Source organism: Rattus norvegicus, chromosome 15, assembly GCF_021556685.1.
Source record: "Rattus norvegicus strain SHRSP/BbbUtx chromosome 15, alternate assembly SHRSP_T2T, whole genome shotgun sequence".
Classification (NCBI taxonomy): domain Eukaryota; kingdom Metazoa; phylum Chordata; class Mammalia; order Rodentia; family Muridae; genus Rattus; species Rattus norvegicus.
In genome coordinates, this window is record NC_141548.1 from 57636096 (window position 1) to 57650808 (window position 14713).

Consider the following 14713-nt stretch of genomic DNA (forward strand, 5'->3'; position numbering starts at 1 on the left):
AAAAATAAATTGTAGCCTTACCAGTCCATAATTTTTACTGTCACCTTAATGCCGCATTTAAGAAAAAGAAATCAGGGTTAGATAGCTTTTTCTGAATTTTACAGTGTTAGGTCCGTATTAAAGCGAGCCCCTCATCGATCCTTTGTGGGGTCTATAGTTAAGCCTCTAAATAAAAATGAAAGAAAGCAACACATTCCTAACTTTGTCCTTGTTGAGAGGATGCCTGGACTCTAACGAGAAGAACCGTTTGTGAATTAATAGAAAGCCCAGTCAGCTCCATTTTGACAGAACCAATTACCGAGCACAGGCAATTCTGTGTTTTGTCTTCTGAGCCATAGCCTCACTTCATGGCCCAGGCTGGCCTTGAACTTAAGATTCTCTTGCCTTAATCCCTTCTGTGCTGGGATGACAGGTGTGTGCCACCACATATGGTTTGCAGGGACTTTAAACTTTAAACTTGATTCATGCTCCATTTGTGGCATTAGGCTTTCTAATATATTAAGTTTCATAGACCAAGGATGCTGCTGCCTATATTTCCAAGTTTTAGAAAGGGTTTTTAGTAATGTTTAACGGGAAGGGGGTGTTTTCTTAAAGTAACAAGGGTTATCATCATGTTCCTGAACTTTAGGTTTATCGAGCACAGGTAAATAGTGAAAACAGGCCATAAAACAGACTGAATACATAGGCAGAGCGTCTAATCGCATGCTTGTGTATGCACACACATGTGGATATTCGTGTACAAACACTTCATCCTAGGTCAGAAAGGTGCGCTGGATCTGACAGCTGCCTTGGCCAGTTGCTTTTTATAGCCTAATTGGTCCGGTAGAGGTAAGAGATCAGGAGGTGGCCGGAAGAAGAGGAGCATGGCATAGTGAAGACTCTCATCCCTTTCTCCCTTCATCCTTCATGGGTCAGCCCGAGTTGAAGGGTTTTGTTTTCTGCTTTGAGGTGCTCCTGTTGATAGTAGTGTTGCCATGTCTAAGACACAAAAAGAAAAGCGAGGAACAGATAACGGGAGATCTGGCTTTGAGGGAGGAAGCTGCCCGTGCCTTGGCCAAATCTTTTCCCAGTGGATTTTTGATCGGGGCTTTTCTAAGGTGGCATACTGAGATTTTCAACAAATAGAAGTCAAATAGTATTTCACTTGTGATGTTTGCTTCTTGTGACAAGGAAGAATATCTTTTATTTGGTATAATGCAGCCACTGAGTGTCTCTTGAAAGTAGCCTGGCAGTGTTTGCGATGGGATGCCCTGGCTTGTCATCGCCTGGCTACCACGTAAATAGTACCAGCAACCCTCCCAGCTGTATGCCTGTGTGAGCCTCAAGTCCTCGGGAACACTTAGTGTGGACGTTAAGAGACCTTTTAAAGTCAGACAAGTAGAATGAAGAAAAAGTGTGTATCAGAGAGCTGGTAGTGAGTGTCGGCCTGTTCTAGTGCCCTCCAAGATTCTCAGGCATACTAATGATATTCAGCATGAAACTGGCTTTGGTTTTTATTTTTTATTTTTTATTTTTTAGCCATATAAATGCCAAAAATCTGCACACCAAGTGACATACCACTTCAAAGACATTGCATTCTAGCTAAAGTGTTTAAAAAAAAAACCCTGCTTTTAGGGAGTGAGGCCTCCCTCCCTCTGGCCTCCGTTGTTTAGTCAGCCTCTGTTTCTGCCCCAGCCATTCATTTGAAAAGCTGCTGTGGATCAAACACGTGAAAAACGTCTGCCTGCCATGTGGTCTTGCGGATGCTTCTGTACCTGGTCAAGCAATTGGCAGTTCATATCCATGGGTTTGCATTTAGCAAGTTTACACAAATGGTGGCACATCAGATACAGGTCATCCTACCCTTCCTGTTCTCCTCTGCAGCCCTGTGGAGCCTTTACAGACAGTAAACAGCTTCTTAACTAGTTTTTGTTGTGCAGCCCAGGCTGGCCTGGGAGTTGCAGTGGAGCTCCTGCCTGTCCTGTGCTGGACCTCAGGTTCCTCCACAGCTGGTTCTTCCTGACTCTAGCAGTCCCTTGGCTCCTGAGCACCGCGTCAGGTCTAGGCCATTCCTCTGGTTACTGCAAATAGTTCTGTAATGAGTGACCTCGCACCTTCCGCTGCTAACTGCGTTTGCACGTCCGTGAGTTAAATTCCCGATAGATTTGCCCCCTCCCGTGAATTAGTCTGTGTGTAGCTCTGGTTGTCCTGGAACTTAGCCACCTGCCTCCGCCTCCCGAGTGCTGGGATGAAAGGTGTGCCCGGCCACCACCACCCAGCCTGAGAGTTATGGTTTACTCAGACACCAGCAGTGCATGAGAATCTGTTCTCTTACAGCTTTGTCTTTGTGCCTTTGGACCTGAAAACAGTGGGTAGCGCGGTTCTAACTTGTATGTTCCATGCATGTTCCTTACTAAGGGGTGAAGTTCTCCTTATGTGCATATTTTATCTGTATGTTGCCAGGATTTCTTGTTGATGTTGGCCCTCTATAATGATATGAAGAGTAGTAAATATTTCTTCCTGTTTGACCGTTTACTGTCATAAATTTGTTTATGGTGGGTACTGTGTTTAGGTCATGCCTTTTTTATGTAGTAAAATTTATCAAAGTTTTCCTTCATAATTGGAACTTAGAGTTGAGAAAACTTACTTTAAGGATATAAGGAAATTATCTTTTTTTTTTTTTTTTTTTTGGCCCACTTGGGGATCTTGGTATTCTGATACAGATTGTCTGTCTGTCTTTTTTCTGTGTGTCTCTCTGACTTTGTCTGTCTCTGTGTATCTTTCTGGCTCTTGGCTGTTCTAACAGCCTTTAGTGAATAATTTATACTTTCCCTTTAGTGATCAGATCATGTTCAGAGTCCAGAGTGTTAACCGTGGAACTGCCCGTAGGTCAACAGAATGGATTGTAACCAGAATGTCCCTCAAGAGTTCCTTTGAGTCACGGTGTTCCCTGGTTGAGTTACTCCAGCTCTCCTACCACATTGCTGGGGGTGCCCTCTGGCTACCTGCAGGGCGGATCTAGCCACCTGCCCTCTTAATTGATCTGCGCCGTTGTTCCTGCTTATCATTTGCCTTTTCTCTCACAAAGGCCTTTTCTAGCAAAGGAGCGGGCAGAAGAGGTGAGAGGGCTTTCCACACCCTTCTTCATGCCATCGGTTAACTCGTGGGAACTGGTATTGAGTCTCCGGTTATACCTTCTGTTAGTCTCGGTTTCCAGCGGTTTGTACAAATTCAGGATGAAAATGAGAAAGAATAAGGAAGCAAGCATAGCTTATGAGGTGGCTTCTGAGACAGCCTCTCTCTGGTCAGTGTGTTTCTGATGGTCTCCTCTGGGTTTTGACACATGGAGACCTGTTTGTTTCTTTCGTCAAAATAGTTACAGGTCTCTGCATATTGGTTCATACAGTGACTAAAAGGTGCATGGAAAACATTTCTAGCAGTGAGATTTTAGTTGATAGACACAAAATCATGAGTATGCGTTTGAAAATATAAATAACTACTAGGCTTGTGGTTGGGGTTTGTGGTTGAGGTTTGCAGAGCAAGGCCTTTCAAACTGCCAGTCACACATTAGACCCTGCCCAGTGGAGCCAGCCTAGGGGAGGTAAAGGGGTTTTCGGTGTGCTGAAGCCCACTTCACAGCAGAGAACACCAGGTCACTGTAAGGGTGGCAGAGGGATACTGCTTGGTCCATTGCTGTTAAAACTAGCCTGGTCTGGAGACTGGGAAGACCTTTCTGAGAAGTCGATGCCTATTGAAGATGGCTTCTGTGGAGCGCTGCTGAGGGTCAGGACTGAAAGCAAGCTAACTAGCAGGCAGGTTCAGGGTTCCTGGAAGAGCTAATATCAACCTGAACTAGGACAGGTGGAAAATTACTGTGAATTCCTAAGACTTATTGATGGCTGTAGATGAAGTGGTGGGAAGTGGTTCTTATTCTAGAGGGAACACGAAGTCCCCTTTGAGTGCAACGAATCAGAAACATCTAAACAAGTTCGAGGTAAGAATCTGAAATGAAGGCATTGGCTGGGAGCTGTCATCGTAATGGTGATCACTAACTCGGGGAGAAGCAGTGTGACTGCCTGGGAAGTATGTGGAGAAGGCCAGGGGTGGAGGCTGCTCATGAGAGCTGTGGCCAGGACCCGTCCGCTATCCAGATTTCCTTCCAAGCTCCAACCCAGTCGGGTTTCATCTGTCCTCAGTGTTTAAATTAGAACCCATGTCAGCTGTGAAGCAATCTTTTTTTTTTTTTTTTTCAAAAGGCTTTTTAAAAAGGCACTTACAGGAGTCAGCATTTGCTCTTAATAATAATCAACTATACTCCACACAAAAGATTTTTGACTTGGCAGGCTGTTTCTTGTCTGTTTAAAAAAAGCATTTGTGTGTATTTTTGCTTAGCTGGCTCTGTGAGTGGGGGAGTGCATATATCTTCATGTTGGACAGCTACTATGCTGGCTGTGTGTTAGACGTTAGAAATCAGAGTTAACTCTAACCTTAGGGTACCAACAACTTAATGATAAAATAGAGGACCGGTGGATATTTTATAAATTCACAGCTTCCCTTTCTCCTCCCAAATGTAAGTTGAACTTTATTTTTAGTCCCACCATACCTGTCCCCTGTCATAGTGACGTGAGCTTAGCTGTAGAAAAGCAGAACTCTGGGCAAAGATTTTCTTCATGTTGTTTGGAAATGTTTGAGAGCACGTTTGGTATATACGACTTTGCAAATTTTTTCCTGTTGTTGTTTTTTTAGCCTTTAAAATGTTTATCACGGGCTGGGGATTTAGCTCAGTGGTAGAGCGCTTACCTAGGAAGCGCAAGGCCCTGGGTTCGGTCCCCAGCTCCGAAAAAAAAAAAAAAAAAAAAAAGAACTAAAATGTTTATCACAAGTTCTTTGGAAACCTTTTTAGCTGCTGTATAAAAACATGTGAATGCTCCAGCCTTGTGTTCTCTGTTGCCAAGTGTCCATTTCGCTTTCAGCTCCTTGTATGCCTCGTGCTCACGTTTGTGCAGTCATCTGCGCATGCCCTCGGGATTGCTTCCTTGGGTGAATTCACCGGAGGGGATCTGCTGGGCAGATACAAATGTATCTTCTGGACACGCTCCTTTTATGAAGACTGGCGACATCCCACACAGGTTCCTTTCAGACCTTGCTAGCGTCTTTCGTTTCTGGATCATACTTTATTGCTATTTTGTTTCTGATACCAGTGCAGCACCATTGACTTAATTTATATCAGGTCTGGAGTTGCTGCAAACATTTAGAGCCCCTTGTTCAGTGAACAGGACTTACTGATTTTTAAAAATGCATTCTTTAGTATGTCTTGGCAGGATTGCTCATTAGTCACGGCATGCCTAGGACATGGGGTCCTGTGGGGTCGTGTGTGGTTTCTCATTGGTTTTGAGAAGACACTCCCCAGAAGTCTCTCAGAGGATGGGGGCTGCGTGTCTGTCTCTGCCTCTACACTGGCAGAGAGCCCAGGAGAGACAAAATCTTTGTAGTAGGAAATGAGCTTGCTCAGGGCTCAGAAGAAAGTCCCGAGTGTCCGAGTGTCCGGAGCAAAGGGCCAGCGGTTGAGCCAACATTGCAGAGGCCAGAGGCTGGCGGGGCGCACACAGAGGGAGGGGTCAGTGCCTTGCTGGAACCATGCTGAGGACTTTCGAGTGGAGCTAGGAATAGAGGCAGCAGTCTATCATGTTCCTGTGTTTTGTTTCTTAAGATCCTTCTGGCTGCTGGGCTGGAGATTACAGACAAGCCATCATAGAAGCAGGGGATATGTTGGAAAGCGACTTCTGTTGTCCTGGTGACAAGGTTATACTGATTCATTCACCTCTCCTGCACTTTAGCTAAACCGTATTGTGACCATCGACAGCATAAGTCACGATAAACTGGCAGGTTTACTCCATGGAAAATAAAGCTTGCCAAAGTGTGAGACTGTCCAGGTCTCGCTCGACCCTAGCACGAAACTTAGGCAAATCCCATTTACGTGTTAATCTCAGAGGCTTATTGTCAACTGTCTCTGAACATCCCTGTGAAGCTAACTGTAAATGATTTGGTGAACTTAGAAAGATGCCCATATTCCCATTTTCTGTCTGGGGAGCAGAAAGTTGGGTCATTTGCAGTGCTGAAACAGAAAGGAAAGTATTTGTCAGCTTCTCCCAACCTCAAGCATCATATGATACGCGTCAAAGGTTAAATCTTTCCAAATCCTGTCGTGACTTCGGCACACAGTAGATGAGCTCAAAGTGTTTGACGTGTGTTTGGCTGTGTGTTATTTTGACAACGTCGTGTATTTATCTGACTCCCCAGGCATAGGGACAGGTCTCTGTATTCCCTGTGTTATCACAGGACCCGTGTGGTCCCTGTGCTAAGTCAGCATCCATTATGCTGAGTTTCACGGTGCTCTGAGGACGGAGATGAAGTTTGGGAGAACTTGTGCACACAGGGAGACCGGGGATGCACAGCACATCTGGAGGAGGAGGGCCAGGGTGAGAGTCCTCCCACTTCTTGTAACCCACTGATTTCATTCTGCGCTGCAGTTTTCATAGGAAGCACGTCACCGAGTATTGATTTTTTTGTTTCTATCGTGGGTCCCTCTTTTGGGGGAACATATCCCTGTCTCCCAGAACGAAGGGTTTTAGGCTTCTATAGCATTTGCTTACTTTTAAATTGGCATCCAATTATTGAGCTTTGTAAATTTGAAAAATGTAACTTCCTGTAAGGTATTTAAGTTTAGTGTAAAAGAATTCGGTTCTTGATTCTTTAATCACCTTGTTGTTTTGATTCGGGCCAGTTCTGTCTGGTTAGTCTTTCCTCCCTCCTCTGGGTAGTACACTGCCGACATTTTCTTCCTGGCTCTCCCCCTCATTCACCACACTCTTGTGTAGGACGAGAAGGTCGTCCCCTTAGCTCTGTGCCTTGTCTTCATCTTCCTCAGCTCTGCACGATGACCCCAGCTCTTCTCAGGAACATGTTCTCTGCCTCCTGGTGGCCTGAGCTCCTCCTCCGTGTGGGATTGCCCTGGTTTTCTAGTCACCCGTGCTCAACAGCTGGCCACCTCACACTGTCTTCACTCCTCTCCAGCCTGCTCGTTCCTGAGCCGCAGCACTGGGACACGCAGTGGGCAGTGCAAGGTCCCCACGGTTTTATAACTGTCTTGATGATTTTGCTTTTGTGTTCTCAGTGCCTTCCCCACTGTCTCCATTTAGCACAGACCATCCAGACACTTTTCTCACTAATGTGAGAGAAACTGGTGACCAGCCAGACTCCAAGCCCTCTCCTCCTTCCCAGCCACAGTGTTATTCTTATTAAAACGCTCTCCGGCGCTCACCTTAGACAGCCTTGGTGGCCACCAGGGGGCGCTCTTGCTCACACCTGACTAGAGCTCAGTTCCTTCTCTTGTGTATCTCCCTTTTCCCAGGATCCCTGCTTCCTCTTCCCCTCACAGTGGCCTCCCATTTAGGGACCATCTTGCAGGCCCTACCCAATGTTTTTTCCTTTGAAAACATGTATTTTTTGTTGCACTTTATACAAGTTCCCGCCCGGGCCTTTCATACCACCCTCTCCGCATTTCCCACCCTTGCCTGCCCCTCTTGCCAGCACCAGGCCTTCAGCTGCTTCTCTGATCTCTCTGGGCTTTGCTTTCCTCGTCTCTTAAGTTGGGAGCAGTAATAAAATTCACTTCTGGGCCATCGTGAGGACTCCGTAAGTTAATAAGTGTTTAAAAGACTTAGGACACCACTTGGGTAGGGAAACGTTTGCTGTTGCCATTGCCCCTGTGAGTGTGCAGGTAGGTGTGTTTCTGTTTATGTAAATGCACTTGCACATCTGTGTACCTGCATGTGGAGGCGGGGCAATCGTACATGTCATCTTTTAGTAGCCCCCTACTCGGTGTGTTGAGATGGCCTCCACTTCCCGTCATTGGGGTTGTAGATACCTGAACGCAGGTCCTCTCCTGCATGTGCAGCAAACATTATATTGACTGAAATATCTTCTTAGCTCCATTGATACATGTTAAAATTAAAAATCTGCCCCGAGGTACCTCCAGGACGGGGCATCCTGTGACTGGCTCCATAGAATCTAGCACGGTGCCTTATACGTAGCTGGCATTTCATGAAGTACCCTTTGAGTCAAATTGAAGTTTATCAAAAAGCCGACTTCTCCAATAACAGCCACAAAGGGTGTTTTGAAATACGGTCATTTAAGCCAGCACACAGCAGTTTCCTCAGTCAAAGTGAGGTCACTGAAGTTTTCTGGGATAATTTAACAAAGGGCATATAGTTGCCCTGTCTAATTATATGGTATGGATAAAACAAGCCTAATGTCATTTAAAAAAAAATTTAACAGAAACCATATAAAAGGGATGACTATCGAGTCCCTGGATGCTAAAATAACACATAGCTTTAATACTTGAAGAACATAATCTTAGCCGTTTGGCTGCCTCTGTGTCAGAGACAGCCTTCTGCATGAGTGTTTGCAGAGCGCAGCTGCCCAGTAACGGTCTCTGGTCACACCGGTTTCCAGCTCCCTCCCATGCTCATGCATTTAGCTAGCAAATTCAACTGGGGTGCTTAAGAAGGGGTGTTCAGGATGAAGGTTAGCTGCTGGCCTTGATGTTAAGTTCCTGACAGTTTAAACATGTAATGTCAGTTTGGCTATCAGTTTTATTTTCTATGATCTCAAAGAAATGATAGACATTATCATTATGGTATATTATACCCCATTTCATTTTAGATTATTTTTCATTGGTTCGCTGAAGACTATCAATGGAGACTTCGGGAAGCTTTAACACTAAGGGGTAAAAACTAATGCTAGGTTCTCCTGGAGAAGAATTTGCACCAGTAAGCAAAAGCCTGATTGAATGTCCTGAGCGGGTTTTATCCCCCTGGATGATGTCAGGTTACAATGTATACCCTCTCCCCAGCTGTAGGTTTTCCCTGTGTTTGGAAGCACTTGTAGGAATCACCAGCAGGGGGCGCTGTTTCACCCTCGCCTGGATTCCTGCACGAAAGTCCAGGCTTATTAACTGGCTTGTTTGACACAGTTGACTTGAAACACTCTGTCTCTTTATACGAATACAAGCTCTGTTTTGTCAGGACAATATTAAAGTATTTTTAGTGGTGAAGTCTCTCAAGTGTTTCTAATTGAAATAAAAAGCAGAAACAGCCAGGAGTCTGAAGTTGGGTTTGAGTAGGGCAGTGTTCAAGTCGAGGGAGGGAGAGGATCGAGTGACAGCGATGGGATACCTATGACCCACTTTATCAGTGGGCCGCTCCCTTCTGTTTCATCTGTCCGTGCCGCCTTTGTCTCAGAGTTAAGATGTCTCTACAGTGAACGCTTAGGTTTTCCCTACGTTAGAGTTGGAAATACCAAGAGATTTCTCTGTGTTGTATATTGTATCTTCACCCCTTCTTTTCTCAAACTGACGAAATCTTGGGCCTTGGGATGGTTTACAGACCTATTAGCAAGGACGACTCTGAACATTCAAAGGTATTTGCCTATGGCTTCCTGTACTTTGGGTAGAGACCATTTATTTTCTCTTTTTCTACCAAGTTCCCTAGGTTCATAGATCCCAAAAATGGAGCCCAGTAGATTTCTAGGGACTTAGTCTTTATGTCCTCTGCTTCAGTTTGTGTCTTGGGAGTACCTGCCCGGAGCATTAGAAGACGAGCTGCAGAGCGGTGACCTTCATCCTGTGGTTCGATTAAAAGTACTGCGTATGGGTATTTGTACAGTAAGGCCTGCCCAGAGCTTCAAGTTCCAGAGTGCTCACTGTGCTATACGTCAGCAGGTCCTGTGGGAGCCATGCCTGCCTGCCTACCTGCCTTCCTGGTCTCGCTTCCCTCTGCTTCTCGATGTCTCATATATAACTGTGGTTGGTGGCAATGATCAGTCAGGCAAATCCTGAGTACCCTTCGTAAGGCCACTGCTGCAGGGATCCAGGGAAAGTTTTCTGTGGTCTTTATTTTACATGTCTGGTGTTTTACTGTGAACTACTGAAATAATTTATAAAGATTTGAGAAGGGCAGGTTTTTAAGGTATAGGCCAGAAAATCCCCACACAGAGGAAGGGTTCATCGTAGCTGAGTAGCCAGACTATAGTAGCAAGAGTTATGGAGCCAGGCTGAATCTATATTTTGGTTCTATGGTGTGCTATCAATGTTAGCCTGATTGGGTAACTCGATTCCAGTCTCAGTTTTCTTGGCTGTCAAATGGGAATGATGGAGCTTGCCTGCTGGATTGTGATTCTTTACTGGGGTTTCTTGAGAAATTCAACGGCGTATATGTGAATGGGTTGACCTTTATTCCATGGTCCTAGAAGGACCCTACTAAAGGACTGCCCTTGGGAGGTGGGAAAAAAACCCTCTCAGTCTTCTGTCAAATGCAGTGGTTTGATAAAGAGCCTTAGTTAAGAGGTAAATAAGTTGACACTTATTATAAACCATGTAGGTATAGGTTAACTGTTACTGGACTGTTGACAAAAAGAAGAGAATTTGTTTCATTGAAATAAAAGGCATTTTCCTTTAAGAGATGTAGAATGGAGGCTGCCTGAAAGTGTTTTCCTTCTCTATGCATCGCTGGGGCTAAATGGGGCTAGGAAAACCAGCCACTCACTGAATTTGTAAGATTACTCATGAGGACGCATGCTCGGCGGTAAGCACATAGCCCATGTCAGAGTCCTCTCAGGGATGGAGTGCTTTATCAAGGATGGGCAGCAAGGGGAAGAGAGAGATTTCAGAAATGTCTTCTAAATAAGAGATGTCAGCTACAAATTAAACATGACCTTAAAAGGTGTGTAAGCCCACAGATCTTTGCTGCACATACTGTCTTGTTTATATACCTTGTTTATAGTCTCTACTCACTGTTTGGCGATTTCATGCATTTCTGTAATAAATTGTAGCCACCCCTCCCTACCCTGCCATCTCCTGTCGCAGTGCTCCTAAAACTTTCCTCCATGGCTTTCTACTCTCGTGGCTTCTTTGTGCACGTGGCCCACTAAGTTTAATTAGTGTTTTTGGCTCAAGCATGTGTGGGAGCAAGGACATCTTCAATGATGTACCACTGAAGAAAATGACACACACACCCTCCAACCATTGATGACTGGTAGTTCTTCAAGGATGGGCAGGGCTTCATAGGTCCTCATTCATGATGACATGTCGAAGGGTCCAGTCTCTTCTGCAGGCCACCGTGAGTTCATGAGTGTAATGATGTGTGTTGTGTTAACATTCTCATCTGCTCCGCCTGTGGCCTTTTCCCTGGCCCGACTTCTGGGACCAAGGCTGACCTTGGGGAGGATTAGAGTTCCAGTTAGGTACGGGGGACTCAGGAGTGAGGACAGATGTGTGGGTTTAACACTCATCTTCTAGGACTTACAATCAGCTCCTTGAAATGGAAACCATCAGTTTCAGTCCAGGCTCCCAGGCCAGTTCTTGCTGCAGTGTCTTGGCTGTTGTAACTGCAGAAATCCGGGTTGACTGACATTGGACAGTTGTGATGTTCTTCTGTCTGTTAATCCATGCTGAGACTCTACCGTACCTGCCCCTTCCTTGGTTATTAACTGTCTCCTGCCACAGTCTTACCTGTGTACGCCTTGGGACACATTCCTCATCCCTCCCATTCCCCACAGCAGGAGCTGGGGGCTGAGACACTGCCATGAGTGGCTGCATCGTCTCTGAAATGCAGGTAGAGACCTCTGTTGAGGGTCGGACACAGTGTGATCCCCAAGGAAGATGGGGAGAAGTCTGTAGTTGTTTGGATGGGTATGAATGCAAGGATTGCTGGACAGCTCTGGGTAAGTTTGCTTCTGTCTAGTTTCTGTAACATGTGGAAACTAGAGGCAGACAGGCTAGTATCTTAATCAAGTGTATATTGAGATCGTAATTAATTAGCTAGTTAATTAATTAATTAGGTTTTTTTGAGATGGAATTTTTCTGTGTGGTCCTGGCTGTCCTGGAATTCACTCTGTAAACCAGGTTGGTCTCGAACTCAGAGATTCGCCTGCCTCTGCTTCATAAGTGCTGGGATTAAAGGCATTATTTTGTAGAAGGTTTTCTAGAAAGACAGCTTATTCATTAAGCATATATTGTGGCAGAACAGTAAAAACAGTTAAAATAATCAACATGGAACCCAAGCCGAGACTCATAGACCCACACTGCAAACGAGAAACAGATGTGGGTCATCTGCGAGACTTCTGGCCGCAGAACAAGATTCTAAACCCATAAGGCATAAAACAAATACATTACGTATGCAAAGCGAAATACTTCTGGCGTTGAGAAAAATAGATGTTTGCCTGACCACTTTAGGTTCTGTAGAAATAGCCAGAGAAAAGCCAGCCCTGATCAGCAGGCCATAGTTCCTCCTCTCAGGTGCTTGGCACTTGCTGTGAGGTGCGAAGAATTAGACTGGATTCAGACAACTAGAGAGGGACTCATCCCACTTATCAAAAATATAGCTGCAGTTTATCAAGGCCTGTTTTATTTTTTTTTATTTTTTTATTTTTTTGGTTCTTTTTTTCGGAGCTGGGGACTGAACCCAGGGCCTTGCGCTTCCTAGGTAAGCGCTCTACCACTGAGCTAAATCCCCAGCCCCCTGTTTTATTTGATACGTTTACATAGCTCAGAATATTCTCGTATCCCGGAGAGTCAAGTTCTTACAACATGTTCAGATACCAAGCATTTTCAGCAGAACATGAGGGAAGAGTAAAGAATACTTTCTTGGAAAAACATTCTGAAAGGTTCTGGACTCCAGAATATCGTCTGAAACAAACCCGATGAGTTTACGAGCGGAAGAGTGCAGGGTGCTGTGCCCTGGGGAATAGTGGGTGGTGGGGTACAAGGGGTGTGTTCTGTACATCTAAAAATGAAGGTTGAATTGCGTATCTACTGTGAGAGAAATGTTTCAATATGTAAACTTAGGCTTTCCCCCTTAAAGTCAGTTTAGGGATCCTACCTTGACTATAGTCTTACTCAGTAAACTTGTTTTTATGTTTTTCTCTGCTGGCCTAAAGAAGGATTGAGTGACCGTTCTTCGTGAACCGAACCAATCAGCCAGGTCCGAAGCTCTTACTTTAATCAGTGTGAGGTGGATCCTAGACTCATGAACAAGTTGTCGCTGATTCTCCCAGGTCAGGACCAGCATGTGTGCCCATTGGCTGTGTAGCAAAGATGAGTGGCCAGGGATCTGGGCACTTTTGCTGGGCTTACAGAGTGAATGGCCGAGTGGGTGAACATTTGCCAACCTGTGGACATGCTCTCAGAGTTTGCTAGAAATGGTAAACTGGTCATTTCATGTCACTGTGCAGAGCACTCTGAGGAAGGCCGAGTGTGCGGTGGAAGTGAATTGCGAGCTGGGGCTGTAGCCCAGTTGGTGTGGTGCGTGAAGTTCTGGGTTTGATCCTGGTGCTGCACACAACGGGCATCATGGTGCCCACCTGTAAGCCCTGCGCTCAGAGGGTAAAGGAGAGAGGACCAGAAGTTCAAGATCATCCTAAGCTAGAAAATGAGTTCAAGGTCAGCTGGGGCTGTAAGACCCTGTGATGTGACAAAGGTGACTTGAGGCTGAGGGATGACTGGTTGTGAAGGATGAGGCGCGCAGATGGATATGTAGGAAGTGTTGCCGGAGAAGGCTCTCCCAGGAAGAAACAGGACGTAGAGGTCTTTGAAATAGTGTAACTACATCCTGTGTGTCGTGGAGGGAATGCGAAGGAAGAAGATGAGGCCGGAGGAGTAAGAAGGGGCTGGACAGAGAAAGACCTTCTTGTGCCAATATAAAGGGTTTCCCTTTATCTTGAGGCAACTGGGAACACGAAGGTTTGACTGAACGCTTCAGAAGGATGGATGTGCCAGCAGCCTGGAAAGGGGTTAGCTGTGGGACACAGTACCCTTGTAATTAGACTACCTGGAAAGTTAGAATTCTTAAGTTAGAAGTTGCGGTCCAAGGGGTTGGGGATTTAGCTCAGTGGTAGAGCGCTTGCCTAGCAAGCTCAAGGCCCTGGGTTCGGTCCCCAGCTCTGAAAAAAAAAAGGAAAAAAAAAAAAAAAAAAGAAGTTGCGGTCCACCTATGGCAGGGCAGCCACAAGGGAAAGAAGGGGAATCTCATTCTATGTAGAGATAGCATCAACCATGGCTTCTTGTCAGATAGAATGCGAGGGGCGGCGATAGAGGAAAAAGCAAAACAAAACAGAAAACCCTGAAGATAATTTGGCTTTTGTTTTTTTAATTCAGGCCATAAATTCATTTTTTTTTTAGACTGAGGTAAATTGAGCTTAATTCACACAGAACCAACCGTTTTAAACTGTACAACCTGATGGCACCTAGGTCCATTACACTAGCTCCACCGTTAACCACGTCTAAATGCTCTCATCATGCCTGACGAAAGTCCATGACTGAAGCAGCAGTTCCCCGGCTGTCGCCTGTGTCTGGGTGTCTCACATTCTCTCTCATTTTGGAAGGAGATTTATGCCAGTGGTAGAATTATTCGAGGGGTATTTTCCCCCTCTGTGTGTGCATGCGTGTACACATGTTGTATATGATGTAGTTTCTGCTAATTTTTTCTCTCTATTTAACCGTTTCTTTGGTGAGGAAGGCATTTGCCCTTCCTTCTCTGCTGTTTTTACTGACGCCAGCCCGCCCCTCAGAGGACTTTTTCTCTTAGAAATAATGTAATGGAGGGATGAAACATGGTGTGATGGGTGGCTGAGTTCTCATTTGGACTTGACTACCAGGACAGCATACTACTTGAGCAGT

At 45.3% G+C, this 14713-nt stretch overlaps 1 protein-coding gene and 1 long non-coding RNA gene across 5 annotated transcripts in view; one reads left to right on the plus strand and one right to left on the minus strand.

Annotated features, from left to right (window-relative positions):
• Tsc22d1 (TSC22 domain family, member 1) overlaps positions 1 to 14713 on the plus strand; it is a 101128-nt gene that overhangs the window by 43629 nt on the left and 42786 nt on the right.
• Positions 1 to 14713, minus strand: part of LOC120097112 (uncharacterized) — a 30701-nt gene that overhangs the window by 1899 nt on the left and 14089 nt on the right. The gene's annotated exons all lie outside the window — the stretch shown is intronic.